The sequence below is a fragment of the Myotis nattereri genome (assembly GCF_964212035.1).
Source record: "Myotis nattereri genome assembly, chromosome: 11".
Taxonomy (NCBI): Eukaryota; Metazoa; Chordata; class Mammalia; order Chiroptera; family Vespertilionidae; genus Myotis; species Myotis nattereri.
In genome coordinates, this window is record NC_138086.1 from 74,948,705 (window position 1) to 74,966,651 (window position 17,947).

At 37.5% G+C, this 17,947-nt stretch overlaps 1 pseudogene across 1 annotated transcript; it reads right to left on the reverse strand.

Moving 5' to 3' along the window:
- Window positions 1-15,412: 15,412 nt before the first annotated feature.
- On the reverse strand, window positions 15,413-15,984 carry LOC308526792 (EKC/KEOPS complex subunit TPRKB-like; annotated as a pseudogene). Its single transcript has one exon. The product of its transcript is annotated as an EKC/KEOPS complex subunit TPRKB-like (transcript).
- Between the last annotated feature and the right edge of the window lie 1,963 nt (window positions 15,985-17,947).

A 17,947-nucleotide genomic window follows, 5' to 3' on the forward strand; every position in this document is an offset into this window, starting at 1 on the left:
TTTATCTTCTGCTTTAAAGCTTAAGAATTGCTTCTTTGTCTCATATTCTTGAACAAATTCTCATATGCTTTTTCCTATAAGTTGTAAAGTTTTGCCTTGTACATGTAAGTGATAAACCTGGAGTTGCCTTTTGTGTGCAGGGTCAGACAAATGTCCATCTAATTTCACCTACACAATGTAGACAATCATATCCTGGGGGAGTTTCAGCTTCCTTTTAATATCTCTCTCTTCCCCGTCATCTATGTGTGTGAGTCTGCTTTTCAGCTCCTATTCTTTTCATTGGTCCATTTGTTCATCTTTACACCAACCCCACACTTTTGTTTACTGCTCATGCAAAATGATGCTTGCTACTCTAGAAGGCAAGTCTCCATAGCCTATCCTTCTTTATAGGAGTGTCACGATTATTTTTGGCCCTTTGCTTTCCCACATAAATTTAAGAACCAGACTGACAAGTTAAAAAACAAAGACCTTATAGGTATTTTAAATTGACATTGCATTGAATCCATAGAGCAATTTGAAAGAGAATAAGCATCTTCATGATACTGTCTATCCTTATTAATATGGTATGTCTCTCCATTTACTGTGTTCCTCTTTCGCATATGCCTTTGCTTTATTATTTTTAATGTTGCACAAATGATTCGATTATATGAGAACTTTATTCTGAGCTACATGATATTATTGCTATTTTAAGTACCTTGTGAAATTGTGTTTGTTGATCATTACTAAAATTCAGACAGACGATCCACTTTTGTCGACCTTATAACTTTTTTGCTTGTATTTTTGAGTTGGCTAGGATTTTCATTATAATGTGGAATACAATAACAGAATATTAGACATTTGTGATTTAAAACAAATTTTAATTGAAGAAACAACTTTTAAAAATGATTTTTATATTTCCGTATTGATATGATGTTTATTACAGGTATTTTTGTACATGCCTTTTATCTTAATACTTATTTCCATCCCTTGATTAGTCTATTGACTATTGATTTTTTTCTAAAATGTATTGATTTTCTCAACTAGATGTTCAAATTATCAAAATTTTACTTGTTTAACAGAATAATTATATAATTTTTGCTTTAATTTGTTAATGTAATTAATTATCATAATAGATTTTAAAATAATGACACAATCTTGCATTTAAAAAATCAACTTATTTTCATTATAATGCACACCCATATAGTATTAGATTCAGTTTATTCACATCTATGTACACAAGTAACATTGATCTTTAATTTTCCTGTTTCATGTGTCCTCAGTTCTGGTATCAAGTTTAAAGTAAATGTACAAAAGCTTGAGGAGTACTGTCTCTCATATTATTGCTGAAAGAATTTTTTTAACGATGAAATTATTTATTGCATGATTATTTTTAAAAATCCATCCATAACTTTAGGCCTGTTGTTTTTTAGGGAGGATTATTTTTAACTGTAGATTCATATTTTTTGGATTTTTTCTAAAAAAAAAAAGTCAATTTGTTTGTATATATTTTTCTTAAAAAGTGTCTATTTCACTGACGTTTTCAAATACATTGGTGGAAAATATGTTCATAATATTCTCTTAGAGTTTAAATCCCTGCAACATCTCTAATTTTCAACATTAATTTTGTTAGGGTTTTATACTTGTTTTTTATCTCTTTTTTAAAAAATCTTTATTGTTGAAAGTATTACATATGTCCCCTTCCCCCCCGCCCCCCATTACCCCTTCTAGCCCACCCTTGCCTCCTCCCCCTGCCCCAGGCCTTCACCACCCTATTGTCTGGGTCCATGGGTTATGCATATATGTATACAGGTTCTTTGGTTGATCTCTTTCCCCTCCTACCATCCCCGCTTACACACACACTTTCCCTCTGAGATTCAATCAATTTATTTCATTTGTTTTGTTAAAGAATTAACTTTTGCCTTGCTTTGTTTCAATATTACTTTAAAATTAACATACAGTAAAACTGACTTTTTTTCTAGTATAAAGTTCTATGAATTTTGACACGTTGATAGATTTGTATAGCCAGAAACACAATTAAGGTACAAAACAGTACCATATCTCCAAAATCTCTCTTGCCATTCCTTTGTACTTCTCTCACCACCCAAGCCTCTAGCAACCATTGATCTGTTCTCCTGCATTAGTATCGTTTTACCTTTTCAAGAATACCATGTAAATAGAATCTGACACTATGTAGTTTTTTGAAGCTAGTTTTCTTTCACTCAGCATAATGCATTTGAGATTCATCCACATTATTGTGTGGATCAATAATTTGTTCTATTTTATTGTTAAGTAGTATTTCACAGTATGGATGTACTACAGTTTGTTAAACTATTCACCCATTACAGAACATTTGGGTTGTTTTCATTATTCAATAATAGTAAATAGAGTTGCTATAAACATTTATGCATAGATTTTTGCGACAACATAAGTATTCATGCCTCTGAAGTAAAAACCCAGGGGGGGAATTGCTGTCACAGAGTGCATTCCTATTTTGCATTCCCACCAGCAATCAAGTCTTCCAGTTGCTCCGCATTTGACAGCACTTGGCATTTGCAGTAGTTTTTATTGTGGCCACTGTAATAGGTGTATAGTGGCATCTCATAGTGATTTTAATTTGAATTTCCCTACTGGCTGACATCCTTGTTTACCACCCTTATATCCTCTTTGGTGAAGTGTCTGTTCCAGTGCTTTGCCCACTCTTGCTCTTGAGCCTTTAATGTTCTTTATATATTGTGAACACAAGTCTTTGTTGGATATGTGATTTTTAAACATTTTCTCCAAGTCTGTAGCTTATCTTTTAGTTTCTGAATAATGTCTTTCAGAAAGCAAACCTGTTTTTATATTAATGAAACCTAATAATTTACCTTTTTTTTTTCTTTTGTGTTTGGGGTCATGTCTAAAAATCCTTTGCCTATTTCAAGAGGATGGAAATTTTTTTCATGTTTTCTTCTAAAATTTGTGTACTTACTGACTCATTTTGAGTTGATTTTTTTATTTATAAGTTACTAGAGGCCCAGTGCACGAATTCGTGCATGGGTGGAGTCTGACTGGCCTGGCTCCATCAGAGTGGACCGGGGCCAGGCCTGTCAGGAGGAGGAGATAGCGGGAAGTTGGCTGGCCTGCTTGCCCTGATCTGGGCTCAATCATGGCCAGGCTGGCTAGGGGTAAGGGCTGAGGGTGATTGGCTGGCAAGCCTTGGCCCTGATTGGGGTGGGGAGGCCGATTGGGGGTGGGGCCAGCTGTGGGGAGGGGCTATGGGCAGTGGGCTGGCCAGCTCCACCCCCAATTGGTTTGGGAGGGGCCGATCAAGGGTGGAGCTGGCTGGGGGGAGGTGCCATGGGCCAATCGGGGTGGGGCAGGCTGATCAGGGACAGGGCTGGCTGGGGGGAAGGGCCATTGGCTGGGCTAGCTGGGTTAGGGGCCACAGGAGGTTGGCCAACCCCACCCCCCAATTGGTCCAGTTCGCTGGCTGCAGTAGGCATCATAGTGATCAGTCATTCTAGTCATTACAGTGTTCCGGTCATTAGCTTTTCATAGATATAGATGAGGGATAGGCCAAGGCTTATACTTTTAAAAGGGGTATCCAAATTATTCCAATAACAGTTTTAAAAAGACTATTATTTTCTCCCTTGAATTACCTCTGCACCTTTGACTAAAATCTATTGGCCATAAATGTGTGGATATATTTCTGGAATCTCCATTCTGTTCCACTGATCTATGTGCCTATCCCTTTACTAAGGCCATGCTGTCCTGATTACTGTAGCTTTATATCAAGTGCAGAAGCTCCTCAATGCGATAAACCCATCATAAGTTTAAAATATTATAAGTAAAAAGGTATTTAATACACCTAACCTACTGAACATCATAGCTTAGCCTAGCCCATCTTAAGTGTGCTCAGGACACTTATATCAGCTTACAGTTGGGCAAATAATCTCATTGCTGCTGCCTCGCATCATGAGAGACTATCGTATCACACATTGCTAGCCTGAGAAAAGATCAAAATTCAAAATCTGAAGCATGGTTTGTATTAAATGTGTAGTAGTTTTGTGCCATCATAAAGTTAAAAAATCCATCATCAGTTGGGTAGTATTAAAATTGGGAAGTGTGCTTTCTTCATTATTCTCCTTTTTCGAATGGTTTTGGCTATTCTACTTCCTTTGCCTTTCCACATAAATTTTTGAATGAGCTGTATATAGCTATAACAATTTCTGCTGATATTTTGATTAGAATTATGTTAATCTGCAAAACCAATTTAAAGAGAGTTGACATCTTTATTATGCTTTATTATGTTGAAATTTCCAACCCATGAACACAATATGTCACTTCGTTTATTTAGGTCATCTGATTTCCTCCTTTCGCCTTTCTTATGATCTAGGCAATAATAGCTTTGCTCTTATTAATTCCTACCCATCGTTATCAACTTCTTTATTGTACCTGTTTTGTGTTTGCCTTGTTGCATTTTTTTAGCTTCTTCAGCTGGAAACATAGTATGGCAGTTTTTAAATCTCTCCACACATTCCTTGTCAGTTTTTCCTGCCTTCCAGATTCCATACATAAGTGAAATTACATGATACCTATCTCTCTGACTCACTTCACCCAGCACAACACCCTCTAGGTCCACCCACACCACCGCAGGCAGCAAGAACCCATTCGCTTCCATGGCTGAGTCACACTCCACTGCATACATCACCGCCTCCTCTGCATCAATTCATCCATCAGCAAATACCTGGGCTGCCGTCATATCCAAGCCACTGAAAATAATGCTGTAATTAACATAAGAGTGCACATGTCCCTTCAAACTAGTGTTCTGGATCTCCAAAGATAAATCCCCAGAAGTGAAATTGCTGGGTCCTTATTTGTCTCTTATTAAAGTCTTTGTTTTTAATTGCATTTTGTCTGGTATAAGTATATTGCCATTTTCATAAAACATCTTTTTTTATCCCCTTACTTTCAGGCTATGTGATGTGATTCTTTTGATCTGAAGTGAGTCTCTTGTAAACAGGATATGCAAGGGACTTATTTTCTTTTCTATTCAACTACTATATGTCTTTTTAAAAATATTTTTTAAATTTTTCAACTACAGTTGATGTACAATATTATATGAGTTTAAAGTGTACAACCCAGTCATTAGACATTTATATAACTTACAAAGCGATCACACCAATAAACAAGGTACCCATTTGACACCATACAGTTATTACAATATTATTGACTATATTCCCTATGCTGTAGCTTACATCCTCATCACTGTTTTGTAACTACCAATTTGTACCTTACAATCCTTCTCCTTTTCACACAGTCCCCCAAGCCCTTCCCATCTGGCAACCTTCAAAATGTTCTCTGTATCTATGAGTTTGTTTCTGTTCTGCTTGTTTGTTTATTTTGCTTTTTAGATTCTGCATGTAAATGAAATCATATGGCATTTGTCTTTCTTTTTCTGTCTGACTTATTTCATTCAGCACAATACCCTTTAGGTCCATACATGTTGTTACAAAGGTCAAAGTTTAATTCATTTTTAAGGCTGAGTCATATTCCATTGGTTATATACATCACTGCTTTATCTGGCCTGAGAATGGACATATTGATGGACAGAGTTTGCTTCCATATCTTGGAAACTATGTAGACTATGCTACGATGAACAGATGGATGTTTATGTCTTTTTGATTTTGCATTTTGGGTTTCTTCAGATAAATACCCAGAAGTGGAATTGCTGGGTCATTTTTTGTCTCTTGCTATAATCTTTGTTTTAAAGTCTATTTTGTCTGGTATAAGTATTGCATCTGAGCTATTGATATTAAGACAACATATGTAAGGCTCTTATTTTCTTATCTATTCAGCTATCTTATGTTTTTTCTTTATTGACATCTTATTATTCATATTTTTAAACATATTTTATTGATTTTTTACAGAGAGGAATGGAGAGGAGTAGAGAGCTAGAAACATCGATGAGAGAGAAACATCAATCAGCTGTCTCCTGCACACTCCCCACTGGGGATGTGCCGGCAACCCAGGTACATGCCCTTGACTGGAATCAAACCTGGGATCCCCCAGTCCACAGGCCGATGCTCTCTCCACTGAGCCACACCGGTTAGAGCTTATTATTCATATTTTAATCTCTATTTTTCTTCTTAAATAAGTCCCTTTAACATTTCTTGTAATCCTGGTTTGGTGATAATGGACTTATTTAGCTTTTTCTCATCTGGAAAACTCTTTATCTGTCCTTTGATTCTAAATGATAGCTTTGCTGGGTAGAATCTTGGTTGTAGGTCCTTGTTTTTCATCTTTTTAAATATTTCATGTCGTACCCTTCTGACCTATAAAGTTTCTGTTGAGAAATCAGCTGACAGTCTTATTGGAGCTTCCTTGCAGGTAACTAACAGCTTTTCTGTGGGTTATGAGGAATGGCTATGACTACAGTGGAAGAGGTGTTATGCATGGACTTACTCTACAGAGTAGGATTTGCCTTAGCCAAGCTCTGGTGCCTGCAGAATCAGCTCTTTGAGTGTGTCATTTGTGGAGGTGGTTGGTGATGCTCTGATCTTCTTTGAGGCTGGCCATCAGGTGTGTTGGTTCTGAGTGCTCCTGGCAAGTGCTGCACTGTGCTCTGCCTGGGGCCACTTGCTATGAGCTACAGTGTGATCTGTAGATTGTTGCCATTTATGAAGGGCTTGGAAGTGCCTGGGAGAGGTCAAGCTGTGAAATAAGGCTGTCTGTCACTAGTTTTGAACTTGGGGCTGCTTAGCAAGAGCTACTGAGTTTGAAGAGACCAGATGCTGCTTGTTTTTGGGATTTATGAGTCGCTGAGAGATTTTAGGAAACTCTACCGCATGAGCCAAAATATGCTGTTTATATGGAAAAGCCAATGGAAATGGCTTGGGTGGGCCTGTAAATTGGGTGGGGCAGGGTCTCAGAGAGTCACCAGGCAGGCAAACAGTGTTAGCCAGGTTGATGGAGACTAAAATAGTTGCCTGCCTGTGCCTGCAGGGGGAGAGTCAGCAGAGGAGCAATGGCTTCTGCCAGCACTTCTGTTTAGAGAAAGCTGCCCCTCCAGAACTTGCCCTGAAGCCAGACAATTCGGTTACTTCTTGTATGTCTCTGGTGCCTTTTAAACCTCCGAGTAAATGCTGGAGCTCAAAGCCTGTGAGTTCATCAGTTAATAAGTCCATACTCAGATGCTTTAAGAGGAATCCTATGACTCCAACAGCCCTTTGTCACAGTGAAATCCCCACTGCTTTCATATTTAGATGTTGGGGTGTGTGTGTGTGTGGTGGGCTGTGTGTGGGGGCGCTTCTCTCCTTGGTACTAGAACCCTGTGCTGGGGAGCCCGGTGTGGAACTGGAACACCTCCTTCCTCAGGGGGGACCTCCACACCCACGATATCCCTCCTGATCTTTACCGCCCCATGTGTATGTGGGACCAGCCCATTCTGCATTTCCACTCCTCCTACCAGTCTCATCATGGCTTCTTCCTTAGTTATATCCTTAGTCATAGGACTTTTGTTCAGCTAGACATTAGGCAGTTCTTAATGATCGGTTGTTCTGCCGTTTAGTTATAATTTTGATGTGGTCATGGGAGGAGGTGAGTACAGCGTTTAGCTACTCTGCCATCATGACCAGGAGCCAGTTTTAGGTTTATGAACTCAAAATCTGGATGTTTCTGGGTTCCCCATTTTATTGGTAAGCCTCCCAAAACTGCTTAAAGCTTTGCTCATCTTCTCAGCCTCATCGCCACTATTTATCCACCAGCTCTTGGGCTTTTCCAGCCTTCACAGATGAATGAAGTCTAGCTTTAAACCAGAAGTATATACTTCTGATTAAGAGTTCTCAGGAGAGACTTTTACTTTTTTTGCATCCCATTTCATCCAAAAACAAGTCTAAGACAAGTATATATTCTACTTTCAACTTTTTCAACCATTTTTGGTGTTGTTGTTCTTGTTCAATCATTTTGATGATCATCGTTCAAGTGTTTTACTTTCCCACAGAGGTCTCTCATCTATTATCTGTCCTTCTGCAGCCTAAGGCTTCACTTCTTATCCCCCAAATGTGTAGACCAACAAAGATTCAAATTGCTTACATTTCCAGATTAATGATTTCTATCCTCTAGTGGAATCCCTTAAATATTTTATCACCTTAGTCACTTATTTGCATTTTTAAAAAATTTACCATTTTAGGTATATTGCATCAGGAGGTATATTTCTGAATTTACCATGCTGCCTAAATAAAAATCTAATCATGCTGTGACTCAGTCACACAGAAAATACATCTGACATCTTTCCATGTTCAGGCTTTGATTCCATTAAATCTTCGTTTTTATTTACTTACTTTATTTACAGTTTTTATTGTGGACACTATCACAGATGTCCCATCTCCACCCAGCCCCAACCTCCCTTCCCCTTTGTCTTCACTACACTATTGTCTGTGTCCACATATTTGGGAAGTTAACCCCTTATCAGATGTATCATTGGCAACTATGTTCTCCCATACAGTGTGTTCTCTTTTCATTTTGTTGACGGTTTCTTTTTTTGTGCAGATGCTTTTTACTTTGATATAGTCCCATTTGTTTATTTTTTCTTGAGCTCCCCTTGCCCTCAGAGACATATCAGCAAAAATATCGCTGCAAGAGATGTCTGAGGTTTTGCTGCATATGTTTTCTTCTGGGATTTTCACAGTTTAGCACCTTACAAAGTTTTTTATTCATTTTGAGTTTATTCTTGTGTATGGTATAAGTTGGTGGTCTAGTTTTTTTGTGTGTGTGTGTTGGTTTTTTTTGCATGTAACTGTTCAATTTTCCCAAAACCATTTATTGAAGAGACTACTTTTTAAAAAATATATTTTTATTGATTTTTTTTACAGAGAGGAAGGGAGAGGGATAGAGAGTTAGAAACATCGATCAGCTGCCTCCTGCATACTCCCTCCTGGGTATGTGCCCACAACCAAGGTACATGCCCTTGACCAGAATAGAACCTGGGACCCTTGAGTCCGCAGACCAACACTCTATCCACTGAGCCAAACCAGTTAGGGCTGAAGAGACATCTTTTAATCCATGTATGGTCTTGCCTCCTTTTTCAAGGTGGGAGAGACCACTCCTTTTTCCCTGAGCCACAGTTTTAGTCATTGACTGAGTCTCTACATATCAGGTCCCTCAAAGTCACTGCTGGGTGCAGCTTGCAGACCCCTCCACTAGACCCGCACACAGACACACAGCCTCTCCAGCAGCTGGAGTCCAGAGTGAGCTTCTCAAGCTGGTCTGCTGAAAATAGGGGCACTCCTTCACTGGGAAGGTGTGATTCAGTCTCCTGGACAGACAGTCTCCCCCTCATTCCCTTTGTCTGATGCTCCCAGGGCTCTTCTTCTTCCTGTATCTGTTGCTCTGGGTTGGGGGTCAGTGCTTGGGGTTAAGATTCCACACTCCAAGAGGGAGGGAGTTTGGCAGCCTCAGCCATGATATCCCTCTGGCCTTTCAGCCACCACTCCTGCTTGCAGCGAGCTTTTCCTTTCCATGTCTCCACTCCTCTTACCAGCTCTGCATGGCTTTTTCAGTGCTCCTTATATATATATTTCAGATCAGCTACACATCAACCAAGTTTTCAAGTTGATTGCTCTGTATTTTAGCTGTAAATACAGTTGTGGCTGGGAGCAAGTACATGCAGCCTCCAGTCCAGCTACTCTGCAGCCCTCTTTCCACTCTACTAATTCTTTCATTCTTCTCGATATAAGAGGCATTGATATATGACACTTGAGAACTTGGCCTTTGGAATTAGATATTCTGAATTCAAGTGTTTACTCTGCCACTCTTTAAGTATGTGACTTTGGGTCATTTACTTACCTTTCAAGGCCTCAGTTTCTGCACCTATAACATGGGTCTATTAATTGAGAGTTATAACTACTTAATGAGCTAATGTGTGTAAAGTGTTAATACAACATCTCACACACTGTTTGCCTAGAGGCAAACGTAATAAAAGATAAATTAATGTTAGTTACTATTATAATTATTTACTATGTCCTTTCCTTAAACATTTGTTATTGAATCCTTATTCTCCATTGAGGCCAACACATTCTGCCTCCTTCAAAAATTCATTCAAATTTCTCTAGAAATCATTAAAATGTTTTTTATCTTATATTCCCATAGCATTTTCATTGTTTATTAACCTCTTAGAGCAACTTTCTCAGATCTAGCTGTCCTAGAGTTACGTATTTACATGACTCTCCCTCTACAGTTTGTGAGCTTCTATAGTAAAAGGATTATCACAGGGAATATATGTAGGATTTCACTGAATTGATCTGTATGCTATACCCTAGACGAGTTCTTTGATGAGGTGGGTGGCATACATTTGAGTTTGAAAATGAAGAAAAGGCTGGCCAGCATGGCTGCTTGATTGAGTGTCGACCTATGAACCAGGAGGTAAGGTTTGAATCCGGGTCAGGTACAGACCAAGATTGTGGGCTCGATCCCTGGTGTGGGGCCTGCAATGATTCCCTCATTGTTTATGTTTCTATCTCTTTCTCCCTCTCCCTTCCTCTCTAAAAATCAATTTAAAAAATATGAAAAATATTTTAAAAAAGAAAATGAAGAAAGGCAGAAAGAAAAATGGGATATATGGGATATAGTTTTAGGCTAAAAAGCTGTTTCATATATATTGTTTCTAATGATCCTTACAATAAATCCAGGGTGAGATTTTCATGAAGTTATCATAATTTCTATTTTTTTATAGGAAAATATACATATCCATGAGTTAATGGTTTATCAAAATGTGCTAAAATACAGATTTTCTGATATTGTTACACAAATCTCATTTTGAAGTGAGAAAAGAGGTAGAGGTGGCTTGATACAGAAAATTTGGGAGGAATATTAAGTTTCACCCCAGAAGAAGGTAAATTTCAAGGATAAAAATAGAAGGGGAAAAGTGTAAAGAGTAGGACAAGAGATTAAAAAATGCATTGCTATTAATGGTTCTCAGAGAAATAACAAATAGAATAAATATAAACATATATATATATAACCTATAGAGATATATTTACTTATATCGCTACATCTCTGTTTATCTCCATTTCTGTATCTCTCTATCAAGGGAAAAGTTTATTTTATAAAATTGGCTCATGTGGTTTTGGAGACTGGCAAGTCTGAACTCTACAGAGCAAACCAGCATCTGAAGACCCAGGGAAAGGTTAATGCTGTAGTGCTGAGCCTGAAGGCAGCCTGAAGGCAGGATGCCTCCTACCTGGGACGACCTCTAAAGGCTTTCATAACCTTACTGCTGAGATCCAATCACATTGTAAACAGTGATCTGCTTTACTCAAATTCTACTGATTTAAATGCGAATTATATCTTTAAGAATACCTTCACAGCAACATCTAGACTGGTGTTTGACCAAAAACTATGTGCCATGGCCTTGCTAAGTTGACACATGAAATTAACCATCACATTGGTTAAAAGACAACGTACAAACTCACAAAGTCAATCTCTTAAATTGTTTCCCTCTTTTTTCATTTAAATATGTTCTTTCCCCAATCTCACTCTTCCTAAATACAGTCTGTAAACTGAATCTCTAATATCTCATCAGTACTCTCTGAGATAGCTTCATTTAGCCTTTTCCAGAAAGATTCTGAACCAAAATTCAAAGCATCTCTTTCCCCTTTCTCTAACCTTTTTCTTTCTTATTTTTCTTTTGATCTTGAACAAAAAAAGTTCTATATATTATCTTGGAATGTAAGAGTTTTTTTTAGCAATAGAAGTGAAGAGCAATAGAATGAAACAAGTAGAGTAGAAAGAAAGAGATGAAAGTGGTAACTCAGAGAAGAACTAACAGTATATTTCAAAGGTGAAAAAAGATTTATAGATCTAAGGATGCCAACAAAGTCTTTCCTGGGCTGTACTAGTAAGGAAATGCTTCGAAAGCCTGGGGTGCCTCAGTGCACACTGGCAACTGAGAAGTTCACAGCTGGGAACTTTTGATAGTTTGATAGGAGGGGCAGTGCTAGGATTCTGAAAGGAGGATTTGGCATGTCAGAGAATCATTTACTATTACAATATGAGTAGAGAATATTTGCCATCTAGTCAGCTTCTTTTCCTCTATCATTAGATAGTAAGATTTTAGTCAGGTCTTCTGAGGAGCCAGATCCTAATGAATTCAATGTTTTCATTTTTATAAGTATCAACAACAGTAAGAGCTATAATAAGACTAAGTAAATCTTCCAAAATTCCCTGAAAGGTAATGTTTTTAATTCCTTTCTAAGAAGGTTTCTCATGTTGATATAACATAGTTTGTTATTACCATGACATAGACATACTGTCTGGCAAATGAATCCTGTCCCTGTAAAAATGAATTAAAATAAGTCTGATATAGCAGTTATTCCTCACAAAGGTTTTTAGACATAATATCAAAAACTGTAAGGTGACCTGACCTACATTTTCTTACACTGTTTGAATGAGTTTTACAACATTATCTACCAAATTGTGGTTCAACTTGCCTTCAAATGTTTTCATTGTGGGGAACCTACTCTTTGAGGAACCCCTCTGAATTTTAGAAAACTTTGACTGCGATTTCTTTATATTGAGCTGGAATTTATCTTCCTGTGACTTCTCCTCCTTGATTCTAGTTCTACTCTTTTGAGCCTATTAGAATAAAGCTAACATCTTTGACTCATAAGTCACTAAAATAATTGAAGAAAACTATTATTCCCTCCTCACCCTTAATTTGGAGTTGTCTCTTTTTCAAAGTACCCACCCCATATTTTTAATTATGCTTTATTACTAAATGTAAAGCATAGTTGTTTGTTTGTTTACTGATCCCTTTCCTATAACAGATACAAAACTAGACAATTACCTTATATGACCTGACTGACAGATAATGGTAGAAAAAAACTTTTTGAAATGTTTAGCATTTCTATTATTTGATTATATCTCTTTAACTTTTTGGTTTATTAAAACTTGACAGTTGTTTTATCACATGGTGCTATGTTACATACATTACTTCCAATTTCATTGGGCAGTTGGGTTTTTGGATCCATTGTAGTATCTTATGTTAATCCCTGTATTTCTACCTTTTTTAGAGATTCATCCCATTGCTACAGACTGACAAGATTTTTTTGTTATTTCAATTCTGGTTCTGACATACAATGTGTTCATTCTCTTGCCAGGCTTCATGTCATCTACATATTTGATAAGCATGCCTTCTGTAGCTTCATACAATTCAATCTATAGGATTATACAGTCATAATTACATCTTTTGAGAACTTTCCAACCTTCTAAAGTTATATTTTCTTTCAAAACTTAATGTTATAGAGTAATACAAACTTTTCACTACACTTTTAGAAGTTCCACTTTCTAAACTTTGGAATCTATTCTTTCCTTCTTTGGATGTCACACATTCTCAGATGACAGGTTCTCAAAATACATTCATTCCATTAGTCTCTAACTGTGATGCTTAATGCTAACTTAACTAGGCTAAGGGATTTCCAGATATTGGTAAAATATTATTTTTTGTGATGGTGTGTCCAGCAGAGATTAGCGTTAGAAACGGTTTACTACTAAAGAAGATCACCCTCTCCAATATGGATGGTCATCATCCAATCAATTGAGGGCCTGAATAAGACAAAAAGGCAGAGGATGGGCCCATTCACTATCTTTGTTTGAACAGACACATCTATTTTCTCCTGCCCCTGATCATCAGTACTCCTGGTTTTCAGGGTTTGAAATGCAGACCAGTACAGTCAAACCTCCATTCTTGAACAACTCCCATCTGAAATAGTTAGGTTCTCGACCAAAATGTTCATGAAAAAATGTCTTGGTTGTTGAAAAGAACTCGGGTTCTTGACCCAACAACCCTTTTCATGCTGTTACCTGTATATCAGTCACACATCTCTCAGGAGACAATCAAAGGAATGAGCAAGTATATCAGTTTAACACTAAACCTTGCGCTGTTAACATCTCAGGAAATTGTGCAGTGAGTATTTTTATGATTGTTCATAGAAATTGGCAACTTAGATCATCAGTATTATAAATAATCTCTAAGCATTGTTAGATTTTACCAAAGTTATCATTAAATAAAACAAGTTTTTAAAATAGGCATGTAAAGACATTATAAAAATCTGTATTCTTTTTGGTTCCTGAACTATTTATCTTTGTCATTGTAGGTTAATCAGCATTTCCTGTAGCCTAAATAATATTGCAAATGAATAAAAAAATAGCCCTCGCTGATTTGGTTCAGTAGATAGAGCGATGGTCTGTGGATCAAAGGGTCCTGGGTTTCATTCCAGTCAAGGGCATGTACTTGGTTGCAGGTTCTTCCCTGGCCAGGGCCCTGGTTGGAGCTCATGCAGGAGGCAACCACCAATGTGTTTCTCTCACATCGATGTTCTCTCTGTCTTTCCCTCTCTCTTCCACTCTTCCTAAAAATCAATGGAAAAATATCCTCGAGTGAGGATTAATAATAAAAATTAAAATAATATTAATAATAAAATAAATTACAATCTGTAAACTATTTAGCAAATGTTAAACAATTAAGAATTATCGATATCTTTCTTTAGATAAATGGTCAATTCCAGGGCTAGGTCATGAAAAAAGACAAGATGAATGTGGAGTACCTTGTGGTATCCGAGAGTAAGGACATGCTCAAAAAGATGGAGGCATGGCAAAGGGCCAAGGAGCCAACCTAGAGGAAGTCTCAGCATCCAAAGCTGGAACAAAATGATAAACAAAATAAATGAAAACAATATGGGTTGTAATTCAATATTCCAATAAATATCCATGAGCTTGTACTGTCATAAATAAATAATAGTATAAATAAGTGAAAGATATGAGACAACTTTTGTTGTTGTTATTATTATTAGTCCTCACACGAGGATATTTTTTCTTTTGATTTTTTTCAAAAGAGAGGAAGGGGAGAAGGGCGAGAGAAGGGGGAAAACATTGATGTGTGAGAGAGCTATCCATTGGTTGCCTCCTGCACATGCTTAGACTGGGATGGGAATTGAACCTGCAACCCAGTTACATGCCCTTGACCAGGAATCAAACCCGAGACCCTTTGGTGTAAGGACAAGGCTCCAACCAGTGTGCCATACCTGCTAGGATAGAGACAATTCCTTTTTAGAGAAGAATTGTAATCAGTAAATGTAGAAGGAATGAGGGAACCATAAGGGCACCACAATAACTATTGCAATAAAGATCCACGAATGGAAACTAAAATTACAAGGGGGAAATTGTAAATTAACAGTGGAGAAATCTGGCAGACAACACCTGCACCAAGTAACCACTTATATGGATATATGTTCTTTGGCTAATCCCTTTACCTTCTTTTACCCAATCTCTCCTTCCCCCTCCCCACATTTTAAATCAAAGTCTTCATAGTATCATTTCAGAACCTTGCTATCATAATTCTAGAATTGGCTTTAAGATTAAGAGGAAACAAATACGATTTAAATAGAAAGAGCATTATTTACCACATCATAAAACTGTAATAATTTTTATAAGCTGAAATTTTTAAGTATTTGTCATTCCACAAAACATTTTTTGTTTACATTCTACAGGCGACACCATTCAATGATTTCCCAATATTTTCCTCTTGTGAGGATAGTTTGTCTATCTTTTTGACATCTGTAATTTGTTATTTGGGAAGATTTTTCAGAGAAACTTTTTATCTGAAATAGTAGGTCTTCTTAATTTATTTCCTCCATTTTCAATGTAAACAATTAGAATTGAACTGCCATTTGCTGAGATAGCAATTGTTTCAAAGCCTCTGAAATATTATCATTTGGGGAAAGGCTGGAAATAATTTCAATAGAGTTCTCGTCTTCATTTCTCCCAGTTTCTAGAGGAGAACTGCTTTGTTTGCTGCCAGAAGTATTTAAAATGGATCAATGAGCACTGTAGAGTTTTTTAATGAAGCATCAATGGCTCCTTCCATAGCCTTTTTTCTCAAGTCTCCAGTTTGGTTTGGTTTGGTTTTACATCCTTAAATAACTGAAGGGTCACCCTGCATTCAGGAAGTAGGTCCAGCTGATGCTGCATTTCATAGATAGCAGGATTTGCCACATTCCCAGTCGATCTCTTAAAATGGTAATAAGTAAAAGAGTCTCCAAAGGACACATGAAAAGGAGTAAATAACCTGGAATCATCTATGAATAGAAAGATAGAGGAAGATAAAATTAGAGTTGAATAAATTAGTCAATAATCCTATTAAATACATAATATACAGACAATTTTTTCTTTAGAAAATAATCTATTGAGATTAAGTCACATAAGCAATGATATACTAATTCCAGATATACTAAACGGTTACAGGCAAAAAATAAAATCATAAAATATGTTAAGAAAACATAGGTGTGTCTAAACCTGTTTGGGTCAGGAAGGGCTTTTCAGGCAAGTGAATTTACAAAGAAAATGAGAGAAATAATTGCAGAAAAATTAATTACTGCTCCATTTAAAATACCATAAAAATATGTCCAATGTGAAACTGGGAAATATATTAGCAGTGAGTGTTGAGTAAAGAGAAATTACTAAAAAACAACTATGAAAATTATTTAGTCACTTATCTACACATTTACTCATTCAAAAATATATATTGAGCAACTCCTCTATACCAACTAGAATACAGTAGCAAACAAACCAGACTGCTCCCTATATGAAGTGTACATAAGCAATAAGCCAATAATTAGAAAATGTGCATCATCTTGGTAGAACTGTAAAGAATGAGAACACTGGCTATGGGGGAGAGACGTGCAGAGGGGGTTATCCTTATTTTGTGCCAGGTATTCAGGGAAGGCTCTGGTGCCATCTCTGTTTGAAGAGAGACCTGAAGAACATGAGGGAGGGAGCGAAGAGATGTCTGCAAAAGGGGCTTCCAAGCAGCAGGAGCAAGGAGGAGGGAGGAGCGAAGTCCAGGGTGGGAAATGCTTAGGACTTGTGAGGAGCTGTGTCAGGACTGAGTGAGCAAGAGAGAGAAGTGCAGGTGGCTTGGGGTGGTGAGGTAGATTACCTAGGGCTCTTTTTATTTAAATCGTATTTGTTTCCTCTTAATTTTAAGGCTAATTCTAGAATTATGATAGCAAGGTTCTAAAATGATACCATGAAGACTTTGATTTAAAATGTGGCCATTTAAATGACTTTTGTTTTTATTTTGATGCCTTTGGAGGCTTCTGAATAGAAAATTTATTTTCATTTGTTCAACAAATTTAATGATGACTTTGTGCTACTTACTGGTCTACACTGACATGCTTATGTCCTAGTAAAACAGGAATATATGAAACAAATAAATAAATGAGTACAATACTGGTATGCAGGCTACTGGATAGTAACAACGATGTGGAGAAAATAAAGCAAGGTAAGGACTGGCCATGGAAAGGCTTCATGGAGAAGAGACAGCAGAGTCTGACCTAGGCTTCCAAAGGTCATTCTGCCTCTGTGTTAAGAATTTCCTGGGATGGGGGGTAGGAGGGGAGAAGGGGGGCCAGTGTGGGGGTGGGAGGCATTGGGTGGCAATTGCAATATTCAAGCAAGGAGATCTGTGTCCTGAATTAGGGTAAGAGGGGAAGTAGGAGGTTTTGTATATGTTTCAGGTACAGTCAACGTAATGCTTGAATGTGTTGACTTTGAAATGCCTATTAAGACATCCACAAGGAGATAGAGCAGGAAAGCAGGCAATGGAATGTAAGTTTTTTATGTGAATGAGAGACCAGATATTAGTAACCTGTTTTCTCTGCTAGGGACACTGGAAGACATTCCCGTAATCACAGAGAGAACTTCAGAGAGTCCTTGGGGTTTCTTTGATTGGAGGTGGATTGGAATTATTGCTCTCCATGCTCCCTTAGACATGTCTGCTTGTTAGTGAAAATCTCAGAAGGTCCTCCGACACAGGTTGCTGCGAGAGTGGGGCTTGTTGGAAACGTCTGACATAGGAAGTGCTGTGTGCCAACTTGTCTACGGGCAAAATACTTTCATGTCTATGATAAATAGGTTTCCAATGGTTAAAACA